The sequence below is a fragment of the Ambystoma mexicanum genome, chromosome 2q (assembly GCF_040938575.1).
Source record: "Ambystoma mexicanum isolate Mex_15411 chromosome 2q, UKY_AmexF1_1, whole genome shotgun sequence".
In the NCBI taxonomy this organism is placed as follows: Eukaryota; Metazoa; Chordata; class Amphibia; order Caudata; family Ambystomatidae; genus Ambystoma; species Ambystoma mexicanum.
Window position 1 is genome coordinate 1,267,948,850 of NC_090924.1, and position 14,014 is coordinate 1,267,962,863.

Genomic DNA, 14,014 nt, shown 5'->3' on the forward strand with positions numbered 1-14,014 from the left:
GCACAGTAAAAGTACTGACAAATGTGGCCATCTCCTTGACAAAAGGATCTCCAAAAAGCCTTGGGCGGCAGCACCGGATTCGGTGTTTGCTAGCTCGGTCAGCTTTGAGTCGATCTTGAAGAGGATGCCTTTCCTAAGTTCCGTGGATATAGCACAGCTTGCGTTACCCAGTAGACAAATTGCTCTCTGGACCCAGCCTGAAAGAATCACTAGGTCAATAGGTTTGGAGGAGCTAGAAGCATCTTCTGCCAGGTCTAGGATTTTTGCGAGTGGACCTCTAATGTCTAGAAGCTTATCCTGGAAATATTTCCAGGCTCGATCAATGCCTTTTCTTGGATCCTTTACCTGTTTGCCTAGGAACGTGATCTTTTTAGCATCGAGCTCTGGAGTCAGAGCCACTTTATCTGGTATTTCAGGGCGTGGGCATTCTGCCCGAAGCCTTGCTCTGATTTCTTTATCAAGAGCCTTGCGCAGCCTATGAAATATATAGTCCGCTGTTCTGGTTGACGGCTCCCAGTCGGAGGATCTGGGATGGACTAAGTCTTCGTGGGCGAACATCCCCCTCTCAGGAGGTTGTTCCCCGGAGCCTCTGGGGATGGGGGCTGCCTCAATCCCTGATGCTGAGGGTTTGGAATCCCATGTCTGGGTATCCTCATCTGAGGAAGAGTGCGATAGCTCCTCGTATATTTTTACACTCGTATAGTCTTCCATGCCCTGTCCATCCTCCTCCGGGCTTGAGGGTCTTGTTCCCGTTTTCCTCCTCGGGGTTAGAGCGTCCTTCTAGGGAAGGGGTTACCTCCTGATTCATAAAGGCTTTTTTCAGCCTGGAGAAGGCATCAGATACAGCAGCGGTGGCAGGCATCAATTGGCTCGGGGGGTCGGGGGGGGGGATCAGAGAGCTTCTGCTCTTGCGAGCCAGACTACATCCCCCTTGTTTAAGGTGCTTCCTCTTCTGGGACTTCTTTCTCCCTGGTGGAGATGTTCCTCGCATGCGCTCCTCCATGTTGTCTAGGCGTTGTTGTATTGGCAGGAGCATGCCTGATACAGCCTTTCCTATGCTGCTCTCAACAGTGGATCCCAATGCCTTTTGAAGGCTTTGCTCCATAGCCACCTCATCCACATATATTGTTATATTTACCCATTTCTCCACCCCAACGTCGAGTCACCGAACTTCCACACTCGACGCCGGCCCGGAGAAGAATTCGACCGTCGACAGCTGCACGACGGATTTGGGCCTCAGACGGCCACTGGCCTCGGCCCGGGCCTTGGAAGGCCTCTGGCCTCGGCCCTGCAAGTAGGGAGAGTGGGGGGTGGACATACTCTACACTCTTGGTATATAGGTACATTCTTGTATATTCCTACACTTACTAGCCCGCTGCCACAAGGTGCGTATGGAGGGTATCCCTTTCCAATTCTGCCCCAAGTGCAACCGCAAGTACCCTTGGGTCTACAGGAACACCACATACAATCTCTGCTTGCCGAGGGACCACCCCGAGGCGAACTGCAGAGCGTGTAGTAGTTTTAAACCGAAAACACTTAAGGACCGTTCGATCAAGCGTTGGGCTCACTACGCCAGGCGTCAGGAGGCCATGGCAGCGGAGGGCACCTTCAGCGATGGCAGCAACGCCGTACTTTCAGACGGCGAGGGCAACGTGGCGTCAAGAGACAGCCGAGCGTAAGTCCCCGACCTCGGAAGGTCATCCGGCAGGGCGGCTATGGGGAAGACCCCCGGCGACACAAGCGCTACCCACTGCACTTCCACAAAGCACATGAAGTCCAACCGAGACTCGACGCGCACGTCGAGTTCTCGGAAAGAGGCATATAGAGAACGGTCCGAATCGGTGTCCTCTGGGCGTTCTCGATCTAGATCGCCGCACAATCATCCACTGTTGCCAAGAGTGCCTCGCTCCCCAGTGTAACGGAAGGTCAATCGTCTGGAGACGAAGCCGACTTCCACCCCCAGACCGCACTCCAGGAATCGGCGCCAGCAAACCGCGTAACGGCGGCTCCCGAGTCTCTACCTCCACGTTCTAAAGAGAGGGACACCACCCCCGAAAGCGTCACAAGGCTCCGGAGGGGCGAAAAAACAGGGAAAACACTTTTCCGCCCACGGGGAGGGGGGAAAACAACAGAGGAAGCAGTCTCCGCCTCCTCACACACCTCAAAAACTTCCCACTCCTCATAAACAGACAGACAAGTCCCAGTCCTCTGTTATCCCAAGGACACCTGCTAAAACCAGTAAGTCTAGTCAGGATAAGGCGGAGAAAGCCCCAGAAAGGATCATTCCCAGAATGGTCTAGTGATGACTTAGACAGGGTTATGTCAAGGATGTCTTCATTGGCAGATTTTTACACTAAGAAGCCTGAACACTTTCTCTCCTATACTCCAGACGGGTCAGCACCCTCAGGTTCTAAGGATCCAATACCTCCAAGTAGGAAGTCCCGGTTTGAATCCCCAACACGGTCTTCGGACCCCTTCTATATACAGCCCTACTCCCAATATCAAGGGGATACATCCTTTTGTGAGGATCCAGATTTGGGAATGTTGGAAGAGCAAACTGGTATGGGCTACTATGGGGATGATGAGGACCATGACCATGAAGAGGAAGACCCAGAGACCTACAGAGTAGATTCCCCGGTAGAGAAAGAACCCCCGATTACCGACTCCCCTGTCGACAATCAACCTCTCCTGAATGAATTTCTGTCCCGAGCGGCAGAACATTTCCACATTGACATCCAGGGTGCTCAAGAGGAGAGGGACTTCGCAGAAGAGTTAGTGGGAGAAAGGAGGCCTGTTGCACAGGCCATCCCTATCCTTAAGTCTATTCAGAGAAGAATAGACCCTTCACTTTTAAATCCTAACCTCACCACGGCAGTGAACCCCAGGATTGAGAAACTTTTCAGAGCAGCCCAATCAGACCCACTGTATATAAGGGGGCATCTGAAGCCAGACTCCCTGGTTGTTACTAACACCCGTAAGAGGGCTGGAACAACCTTGTCATCTTCCAAAGCTCCTCCCAACAAGGAGAGCAAGAAACTGTATGGTTTGGGCAGGAAAGTAGCCTCCACTTCCGCCTACCAGGCAAGGATTGCCAACTCCACCACCCTGTTGGCCAGCTACAACTGTCATCAGTGGGAAGAAGTCACGGCACTCATAGACTCCACCCCAGAACCCTTAAAGAGCCAGTTGGCATGAGTTGCGGCGGAGGGAAGAGCCATGCCCGGTTGCATTTTAAAAGCAACCTTTGATGCCGCGGATAACGCCGGCAGATTGATAGCAGAAGGAACTGTTATCAAGAGACACGCTTGGTTACGGCAGTCTGGATTCAAAGCTGAAACCCAAGCATCTTTGTTAGATAAACCGGTGGAGCGGGATCTGTTGTTTGGTAAGGCGGTCGAGGACGCGCTGAAAAATGCCAAGGACAAATATGAGACACTCAAATCCCTAGGCCAACTAACCAACAAACCCCCTAATCAGAGAGGGAATGGCTATTTTCATCGCCAACGCGGCCAAAATTCCCAGAGAGGATCTAACTATTCCCAGGGGCAGGGTACACCGTGGACCAATAATAACCAACAGTCTACCCTGGGTTACAGCAGGGGTAATAAAAGAGGACGTTGTAAGGGTAGAGGCAGTCCCATTAAAGCACGCCTCCACCAAAACAGTGACGCTCCGTTCAGGGTCCCTTCTCACGCAACCCCAGTAGGGGGACGCATTTCCAACTTCACCCAAGTTTGGGAAGGGATCACATCAGACAGATGGGTGCCGTCCACAGTATCCGCTGGGTACTGCATAGAACTTTTAGAGCGTCCCCGGAACCATCCTCCACGACAAAGAATACATTCTTTGGAACACCAGAAGATCCTCCTCGAGGAGATCGTCAATCTGCTAGCAAAGGACGCGATAGAACTCGTCCCGAGACACCAGGTAAACAAGGGTATTTATTCAACTTACTTCCTTGTGCCAAAAAAAGATTTGACAATGCGCCCAGCATTGGACTTGCGGCCTGCAAACAAGTATGTCAAGCCCCAAAAATTCCGCATGACTACTCTCCAAGAGGTAATCCCCCTTCTAAAAAAGGGGGATTACATGGCAACATTGGACATGAAAGATGCCTATTTTCATATTTCCATGTTCCCAGCGCACAGAAAGTACTTGCGCTTCAAGGTGGACAGTCGGCACTACCAGTTCAAGGTAATGCCCTTCGGGATAGCTTCGGCTCCAAGGGTATTCACCAAGGTACTGGCGGTGGCGGCAGCACACCTACGCAGGGAGGCAATCCTGGTGTACCCTTACCTGGACGACTGGCTCATCACGGTGGAGACCCCAGTAATTTGCAGAACAAATATTCAAAGGACAATCGACCTCCTCTTCGAATTGGGCTTCTCAATAAACGAGAAAAAGTCAAGTCTGGTGCCAAGCACCTCCAAACAGTTCCTAGGAGCTATCCTAGACACTCAAGAGGGGTTGACTTTTCCTTCCGAGGAAAGAATTCAGAATATACTGCTGCAAATTCCCCAATATCAGTTTGGTCGTCAGATAACGGTACGCAAAGCAATGCGGTTGCGGGACATGATGGCGTCATGTATTCACCTGGTCCCCCACGCGTGCCTGTGCATGCGTCCCATGCAGGAATGGTTGACGAAACAGTGGTCTCAGGCAAGTGGTCAGTGGGACGATCTAGTGGTCGTTTCGTCAACACTTGTACAAAGCCTAAACTGGTGGGCAAGAGAAAATCTGTCCAAGGGGAAACCCTTTTACGATCCCGAGATACAGGCGGTAGTCCCAACCGATGCATGTCTGACAGGGTGGGGAGCGCACCATCTCCACCACACAGCTCAGGGTCTCTGGTCTCACTCAGTGACCACGAATCACATCAACCTGCTAGAGCTTCTGGCAGTATTCAGAGCACTTCAAGCGTTCGGTCCTACCTGCTAAATCTGTCAGTGCAAATCCAGACGGACAGCACTACAGCCATGTTTTACCTGAACAAGCAAGGAGAGACTCGTTCGCCAAATCTGTCCAAACTTGCCCAGAAAATTTGGAAATGGGCACTCAGACGGAACATCTTCCTGTCATCGCAACATGTTCCAGGGGTTCTCAATTCTCTAGCGGATGCTCTAAGCAGAGACCCCCTCCCAGAAGAACACAAATGGTGTCTAGACAGAGAAGTCGTAGAAGATATCTTCTCTCAGTGGGGCTTCCCCATGGTAGACCTATTTGCCACAAGCGAAAACAGACAATGCCCAGGATTTGCATCCAGGTTCCCCCAACCAGACTCCCAGGGGAACGCCCTGTGGATGAACTGCTCAGGAATGTTTGCGTATGCTTTTCCACCAGCTCCTCTCATCAGGAAGGTGGTCAACAAGATGAACAGAGAGTCTGACTCTCGTCCTGGTTGCTCCCATGTGGGCGAGACAACCGTGGTTCCCACACTTACGCAGATTAGCTGTGTGCGAACCGATCAAACTTCCGGCCTGGTACAACCTACTGTTCCGGCACCAAGGTCAAACAGTGCATCCTCAACCCAACTCGATGAACCTAGCAGCATGGCTTCTGAGGTCATAGAGTTCGGCCATCTCAATTTACCACAGAGGTGTATGGACATCCTAAAAGAATCTAGGAAGCCAAACACGAGGCACTGCTACTTTGACAAATGGAAGAGATTCGTTATCTGGTACCAGAATAAACAAGTCAACACAGTTGATTGCACTCCTTCCACTATTGTTACATACATGCTCCACCTGCTGGATGCAGGACTGGTTTTTAACTCGCTGAAGGTACACCTGGCAGCTCTGTCGGCATACACCACTTCCCATAACAAGGTGTTGTGGTGGAAAGTACCAGTAGTTAAAGCCTTCATGGAAGGAGTAAAGAGACTTCACCCTCCTATTTCAAACCCACCACCAAGATGGGACCTTAACGTGGTGCTATCTAAGCTCATGGGCCACCCATTCGAGCCCATGCACAAAAGCAGTCTCAAACACCTGAATTACAAAACGGCCTTCTTAGTAGCAATTACATCTATAAGAAGAGTCAGTGAAATTCAGGCTCTGTCAGTGCAAGATCCCTTCTTTACTGTACATAAAGATAAACTGGTTTTACGCACACACCCTAGGTTCTCACCTAAGTTTATTTCTAAATTCCATGTGAACCAGTCCATCGAGCTTCCAGCTTTCTTCCAAGACACACAGAGCTCGGCTGAGGTGAAACTACACACCCTAGATGTGCGTAGGGCGGTCCTCTACTATGTAAACAAGACCAGACCGCTAAGGAAAACAGACCAACTGTTTGTCTCCGTAGCTACAGGCAGAGAGGGGGATCGCGTCTCTAAAGGTGCCATCTCTAAGTGGATTATTAACTGTATCCAGCTGTGTTACTCCCTTTCTGAAAAAACTCTGCCTTTCACGCCAAGAGCCCACTCTACAAGAGGCATTGGGCCCACTCTGGCTTTCATTGCAAATGTCCCCCTTGACACCATTTGCAAAGCAGCTACTTGGAGCTCTATTCACACTTTTACTCAGCACTACTGCATTGACACCCATTCCAAGACAGATACCCAAGTGGGACAAGGGGTTCTAAGACATTTATTTGCTCATGACCCTTCTCACATCCCACCTCCTTCTTCAGGTACTGCTCGCTAATCTATGCACAGCATGTGATCTAAGCAGATTCCACAAGCCTCAGAAGGGATACATTACTCACCGTAATCGTATTTCTGATGCTTGTATCTGCTTAGATTCACATGCGACCCACCCTTCCTCCCCTCTGAGAGAAGGCGCATGGATGCTTGTAGTCTTACCTTTCTTTATATCTGCTTGGATCACCTGTACTTGCGCCTCTCCTCATGCTACATCATGTCAGAAAAAATACAACCTGAGGGTCCTACACGCGTGAGGGATCATGGGTACAGTGGACGTCACACTAGGGATAGTATTACTGGCACGCCCTGTGTCAACGCCCATTTTCGAGTTTCAAAAAACAAACTGTAATACTCCGCAGCTTCCACTAGATGTCGGCCTATGCACATCTTGTGAATCTAAGCAGATACAAGCATCAGAAATACGATTACGGTGAGTAATGTATTTTATATATATATTTCTGAGGCTTGTGGAATCTGATTAGATCACATGCTGTGCATAGGCCGACATCTAGTGGAAGCTGCGGAGTATTACAGTTTGTTTTTCGAAACTCGAAAATGGGCGTCGACACAGGCGTGCCAGTAATACTATCCCTAGTGTGACGTCCACTGTACCCAAGATCCCTCACGCGTCTAGGATCCTCAGATTGTTTTTTTCCGCCATACTGGTCGGAAGCATCTTGCGGAGTCCCCTGGCCTTAGCCATACTTTTGCTTATTATTGAAATTTAAAATTATTTATTAACATCCTTCCCCACCCCAACGTCGACACTCGGCGACGGCTGGAGAAGACATCGACCGTCGGCTGCTGCACGACGGATCTGGGCCTCGGAAGGCCGCTGGCCTCGGCCCGGGCCTAGTAGGCCGCTGGCCTCGGCCCTGCAAGTAGGGAGAGTGGGGGGTGGTACATACTCTTCACTCTTGGTATATAGGTACACCCTATAGGTACACCTTATATATTTACTACACTTACCAGCCCGCTGCCTCAAGGTGCGTATGGAGGGTATCCCTTTCCAATTCTGCCCCAAGTGCAACCGCAAATACCCTTGGGTCGACAGGCACGCCTCGTGCAATCTCTGCTTGCCGAGGGACCACCCCGAAGCGAACTGCAGAGCGTGTAGTAGGTTTAAGCCTAAGACACTTAAGGACCGTTCGACAAAGCGTTGGGCCCACCACGCCTCGGAAGGTTGTCCGGCAGGGCGGCTATGGGGAAGACCCCCGGCGACGCAAGCGCTACACACCCTACACACACTAAGCACACTAAGTCCAACCGAACCTCGACGACGTCGACTTCTCGGAAAGAGGCACAGATAGAACGGTCCGACTCGGTGTCCTCTGGGCGCTCTCGATCGAGATCGCCTCATGACGCAAGGCAATCATCCACTCTTGCCAAGAGTGCCTCGCTCCCTAGACTAACAGAAGTTCGATCGTCGGAAGACGAAGACGACTTCCACCCCCAGGCCGCGCTCCAGGAGACCGAGGCCGCAGTTAACACCAGCGAGGCCCCACGCTCGAAACACACAGATACCTCCCCAGACCATCGACGCCAGCCGTCGAAAGTCTCTGGGGCCTCCAAGGGGCAGGGAAAACATTTTTCCACGCATGGGGAGGGGGGGAAACAGCGGAAAGCACAGCCTTCCACTCCTATAAGACCATACTTCCACCCTACTGGGACATCAACATCCAGCAAGGGTACCCTTGATAAGTCCTCTAAGTTGCCTACTAAAGTCATGCCCTGTTCCAAAGAATGGTCCAGTGAAGACATAGACAGGGTCATGTCAAGGATGTCTTCCTTAGCTGATTTTTATGACAAAAACCCAGAACATTTCCTTTCGTATGACCCTCAAGGGGCCACACCCTCAGGCTCCTCTGATCCTATCCCCCTAAGTAAAAAGGCCCGGTTCGAAAGACCTAAACCCTTCGAGGTGCAGCCTTACTCTACTCCATACTCTACTCCACTCCAGGAGTTTGAAATTATGGAGGAACAAGCCGGGAATGAATACTATGCGGATGATGAGGACCTGGAGGAGGTAGAAGATGAGCAGGAAATTTACAGAGTAGATTCCCCGGTAGAGAGCGAAGCCCCAGTTACCGACTCGCCAGTTGATAACCAGCCCCTCCTTAATGAAGTTCTCGCTCGCGCAGCAGAACATTTTCACATCGACACCCACGGTGTACAGGAGGAAAGGGAGTTCGCAGAAGAGTTGGTGGGAGAGAGGAGGCCGGTCGCTCAGACCATCCCTATCCTTAAATCCATCCAACGTAGAATAGATCCATCCCTGGTGAATCCTAACCTCACCAGAGCCGTCAACCCCAGAGTCGAAAAACTTTTTCGGGCAGCCCAGTCTGACCCTCTTTATATAAGAGGACATCTTAAACCAGACTCCCTAGTGGTTACCAACACTCGGAAGAGGGCTGGGACACCCTTATCGTCGTCAGAAGCTCCTCCCGACAAGGAGAGCAAAAAACTGTACCGGTTTGGCAGGAAGGTAGCCTCAACGTCCGCCTACCAAGCAAGGATTGCAAACTCCACCACCCTGTTGGCAAGTTACAACAGCCATCAATGGGAAGAGGTCGCGGCGCTCATAGCCTCTGCTCCTGAACCGTTAAAGGGCCAGTTGGCTCGGATCTCGGCAGAAGGAAGAGCCGTGTCTGGTTGCATATTAAAGGCAACTTTCGACGCCGCGGACAACGCAGGAAGATTGATAGCAGAAGGTACTGTTATCAAGAGACATGCGTGGTTACGGCAGTCGGGGTTCAAAACAGAAACCCAGGCTTCATTAATAGACAAGCCGGTGGAACCCGATCTATTGTTTGGAAAAGCGGTCGAAGACGCACTTAAGAATTTCAAGGACGAATACGAGACTCTCAAATCCCTTGGCCAGCTTACCAACAAACCCCCTAATCAGAGGGGGAACAGTAATTTTCGTCGCCCGCGCGGCCAAAATTCACAAAGAGGCAACTATGCCCAAGGACAGGGTACACAATGGAACAACAACCAGTCTACCCAAAGTTACGGCAGGGGTAACAAGAGAGGTCGTGGAAGAGGCAGAGGCAGCCCCAATAAGGGAAGTGGCACGCCTCCACCAAAGCAGTGACGCTCAGTTCAGGGTCCCTTCTCACGCAACCCCAGTAGGGGGACGCATTTCCAACTTCACCCAGGCTTGGGAAGGGATCACCTCAGACAGATGGGTGCTGTCAACAGTGTCCACAGGATATTGTATAGAATTACTACAGCGTCCCCGGAACCACCCTCCACGACAAAGAATACACTCCTTAGAACATCAGAAGATCCTTCTCGAGGAGATCGCCATTCTGCTAGAAAAGGACGCGATAGAACTCGTCCCAGGACACCAGGTAAACAAGGGTATCTATTCAACCTACTTCCTTGTGCCAAAGAAAGATTTGACAATGCGCCCAGTATTGGACTTACGGCCTGCCAGCAAGTATGTCAAGCCCCAAAAATTCCGTATGACCACGTTACAAGAGGTAATCCCCCTCCTAAAAAAGGTGGATTACATGGCAACTTTGGATATGAAAGATGCTTATTTTCATATTTCCATGCTCCCAGCGCACAGAAAATACTTACGCTTCAAGGTGGACAGTCGCCACTACCAATTCAAGGTAGTGCCCTTCGGGATAGCTTCAGCACCAAGGGTATTCACCAAGGTACTGGCGGTGGCAGCTGCACACCTACGCAGGGAGGCAATCCCAGTGTACCCTTATCTGGACGACTGGCTCATAACGGGGGAAACCCCAGGAATTTGCAGGTCAAACATTCAGAGGACTATCGACCTCCTCCACGAATTAGGCTTCTCTATCAACGAGAAGAAGTCAAGTCTGGTGCCAAGCACCTCCAAACAGTTCCTAGGAGCAATCCTAGATACTCAGAAAGGGTTGACCTTCCCTTCGGAAGAAAGAATTCGGAATATACTACTGCAAATTCCGCTTTATCAGTCAGGTCAACAAATAACGGTACGCAAAGCAATGCGGTTACTGGGCATGATGGCGTCATGCATTTACCTGGTCCCCCACGCGCGTCTGCGCATGCGTCCCATGCAGGAATGGTTGGCGAAACAGTGGTCTCAGGCAAGTGGTCAGTGGGACGATCTAGTGGTCATTTCGCCAACACTCGTACAGAGCTTACACTGGTGGACAAGAAAGAATCTCGCAAGGGGAAAACCCCTTTACGATCCAGAAGTACAGGCAGTGGTGACTACAGATGCATGCCTGACTGGGTGGGGAGCTCACCATCTCCACCACACAGCTCAGGGTCTCTGGTCTCACTCAGTAGCCAAGAACCATATCAATCTGCTAGAGCTTCTGGCAGTATTCCGAGCGCTTCGGGCGTTCGAGCCCCATCTGCTAAACTTGTCGGTGCAGATCCGGACGGACAGCACGACAGCCATGTTCTATCTGAACAAACAAGGAGGGACTCGTTCGCCAAATCTGTCCAAGCTTGCCCAGAAAATCTGGATATGGGCACTCAGACGGAACATCTTCCTGTCATCACAACATGTTCCAGGGGAGCTCAATTCCCTAGCGGATGCCCTAAGCAGAGACTCCCTCCCAGAAGAACACGAATGGGTCCTTCACAGAGATATCGTAGAAGATCTCTTCTCTCGGTGGGGTTTCCCCACTATAGACCTATTCGCCACAAGCGAAAACAAACAATGCCCAGGATTTGCATCCAGGTTCCCCCAGCCAGACTCCCAAGGGAACGCCCTGTGGATGAACTGGTCAGGGATGTTTGCGTACGCTTTTCCACCAACTCCTCTCATCAGGAAGGTGGTGTACAAGATGAACAAGGAATCGATGACGCTCATCCTAGTTGCTCCCATGTGGGCGAGACAACCATGGTTTCCACACCTACGCAGGATGGCGGTGTGCGAGCCCATCAAACTCCCAGCCTGGTACAACCTACTGTCCCAGCAACAAGGTCAAACAGTGCACCAGGAACCCAACTCTATGAACCTGGCAGCATGGCTCCTGAGGTCATAGAGTTTGGCCATCTCAATTTACCACAGAGGTGTATGGACATCCTAAAAGAATCCAGGAAACCAAACACAAGGCACTGTTACTTTGACAAGTGGAAGAGATTCGTTATTTGGTGCCAGAATAAACAAATCAACCCAGTTGATTGCACTCCTTCCAACGTTGTAACATACATGCTCCACCTGCACGACGCAGGTTTGGTTTTTAACTCTCTGAAAGTACACCTGGCAGCCCTCTCGGCTTAAAGTACACCTGGCAGCCCTCTCGGCTTACACCACATCCCATAACAAAGTATCGTGGTGGAAAGTACCAGTAGTTAAAGCCTTCATGGAAGGAGTAAAGAGACTTCACCCTCCTATTTCGAACCCACCGCCAGGATGGGACCTCAATGTGGTGCTAGCTAAGCTCATGGGCCCCCCTTTCGAACCCATGCATAAAAGTAGTCTCAAACACCTGACTTATAAAACGGCCTTCTTAGTAGCCATTACCTCTATAAGAAGGGTCAGTGAAATTCAGGCTCTATCAGTGCAGGATCCTTTCTTTACTAGCCACAAAGACAAACTGGTTTTACGCACACACCCTAGGTTCTCACCTAAATTTATATCCAAGTTCCATGTAAACCAGTCCATCGAGCTTCCGGCTTTCTTCCAGAACCCGCAAAGCTCAGCTGAGGTGAAACTACACACCCTTGATGTGCGTAGGGCGGTCCTCTACTATGTAAATAAAACCAGACCGCTAAGGAAAACAGATCAACTGTTTGTCTCCGTAGCTACAGGCAGAGAGGGGGATCGCGTCTCTAAAGGCGCGATCTCGAAGTGGATTATCAACTGTATACAGCTGTGTTACTCTCTTTCTGAAAAGACTCTGCCTTTTACGCCAAGGGCCCATTCTACTAGAGGCATTGGGGCCACTCTGGCTTTCATTGCAAATGTTCCACTCGACGCCATTTGCAAAGCAGCTACTTGGAGCTCTATTCACACTTTTACTCAGCATTACTGCATTGACACTCATTCCAAGACAGATACACAAGTGGGACAAGCGGTTCTAAGACACCTGTTTGCTCATGACCCTTCTCACATCCCACCTCCTTCTTCTGGTACTGCTCGCTAATCTATGCACAGCATGTGATCTAAGCAGATTCCACAAGCCTCAGAAGGGATACATTACTCACCGTAATCGTATTTCTGATGCTTGTATCTGCTTAGATTCACATGCGACCCAACCTTCCTCCCCTCCGAGAGAAGGCGCATGATTGCTTGTAGTCTTACCTTCTGTCTATCTGCTTGGATTATCTGTACTCACGCTACTCCTCATGCTTCCTCATGTCAGAAAAAATACAATCTGAGGATCCTAGACACGTGAGGGATCTTGGGTACAGTGGACGTCACACTAGGGATAGTATTACTGGCACGCCTGTGTCGACGCCCATTTTCGAGTTTCGAAAAACAAACTGTAATACTCCGCAGCTTCCACTAGATGTCGGCCTATGCACAGCATGTGAATCTAAGCAGATACAAGCATCAGAAATACGATTACGGTGAGTAATGTATCCCATATATATATATATATATATATATATATCCCTTTTCTCTTTTTTTTTTTATACAGGAGTACCTATTTGCACTCCTGTCTCACGAACGTGCACCGATGAACGTGCTTCCTTATTTAGTTGGAGCAGCAGATGTGAGGAGATATCCCTCTGCTTGCTCCTTCGTTAGTTTTCTCTTTTTTTTTAATGAACGAAACTGACGGCAAACGGAAGACTCCGGCGCGAGCGCCGGAGCTCTAAGCAGGACAACCAGAGAGAGCAAGATCTCCCCCTGGTGATGAGCGAGAGGCGCCGGGCACCGTGAGGGACTGTACTGCCTTCCCGAAGCCCGCGTTGCACTTCCTCGGGTTGGGAAGGCAGCATGGTCACAGCAGTACCCGCCGCAGCGCTTGACAACAACGCTGCGAGCAGGCACACACGAACCGCGCATTTGTCTCCCTCGAGGCTCCCGACGCCAGCAGGAGGCAGCTGGGGTCAGCGAAAGACAAAGAAAGTATGCCTGACCAGAAAGGCAACTCTAAATGGACACACAATGACGATTGTCAATACAATAGGCAATATATAAGTAAACAAAAGTAATCGCCTGATAATATCTTCAATAACAACAACAACATAAGCAGAATTGAACAAGAAATAACTTCTCTTGCTGTGAGCAGCAAAGAAAGAGGAAGTTATTTCTTGCTCAAGACTGTTTATTGGGATATGGATATTCACTGGAGGACAAGGGACATATGGCCATAGACATTGCATGACATTTGGGAGCATCATGGGAAATTGAGTTTTAACCATTAAGAGACTGTTATGGACTTGAGACTTATACTTTAATGTTTT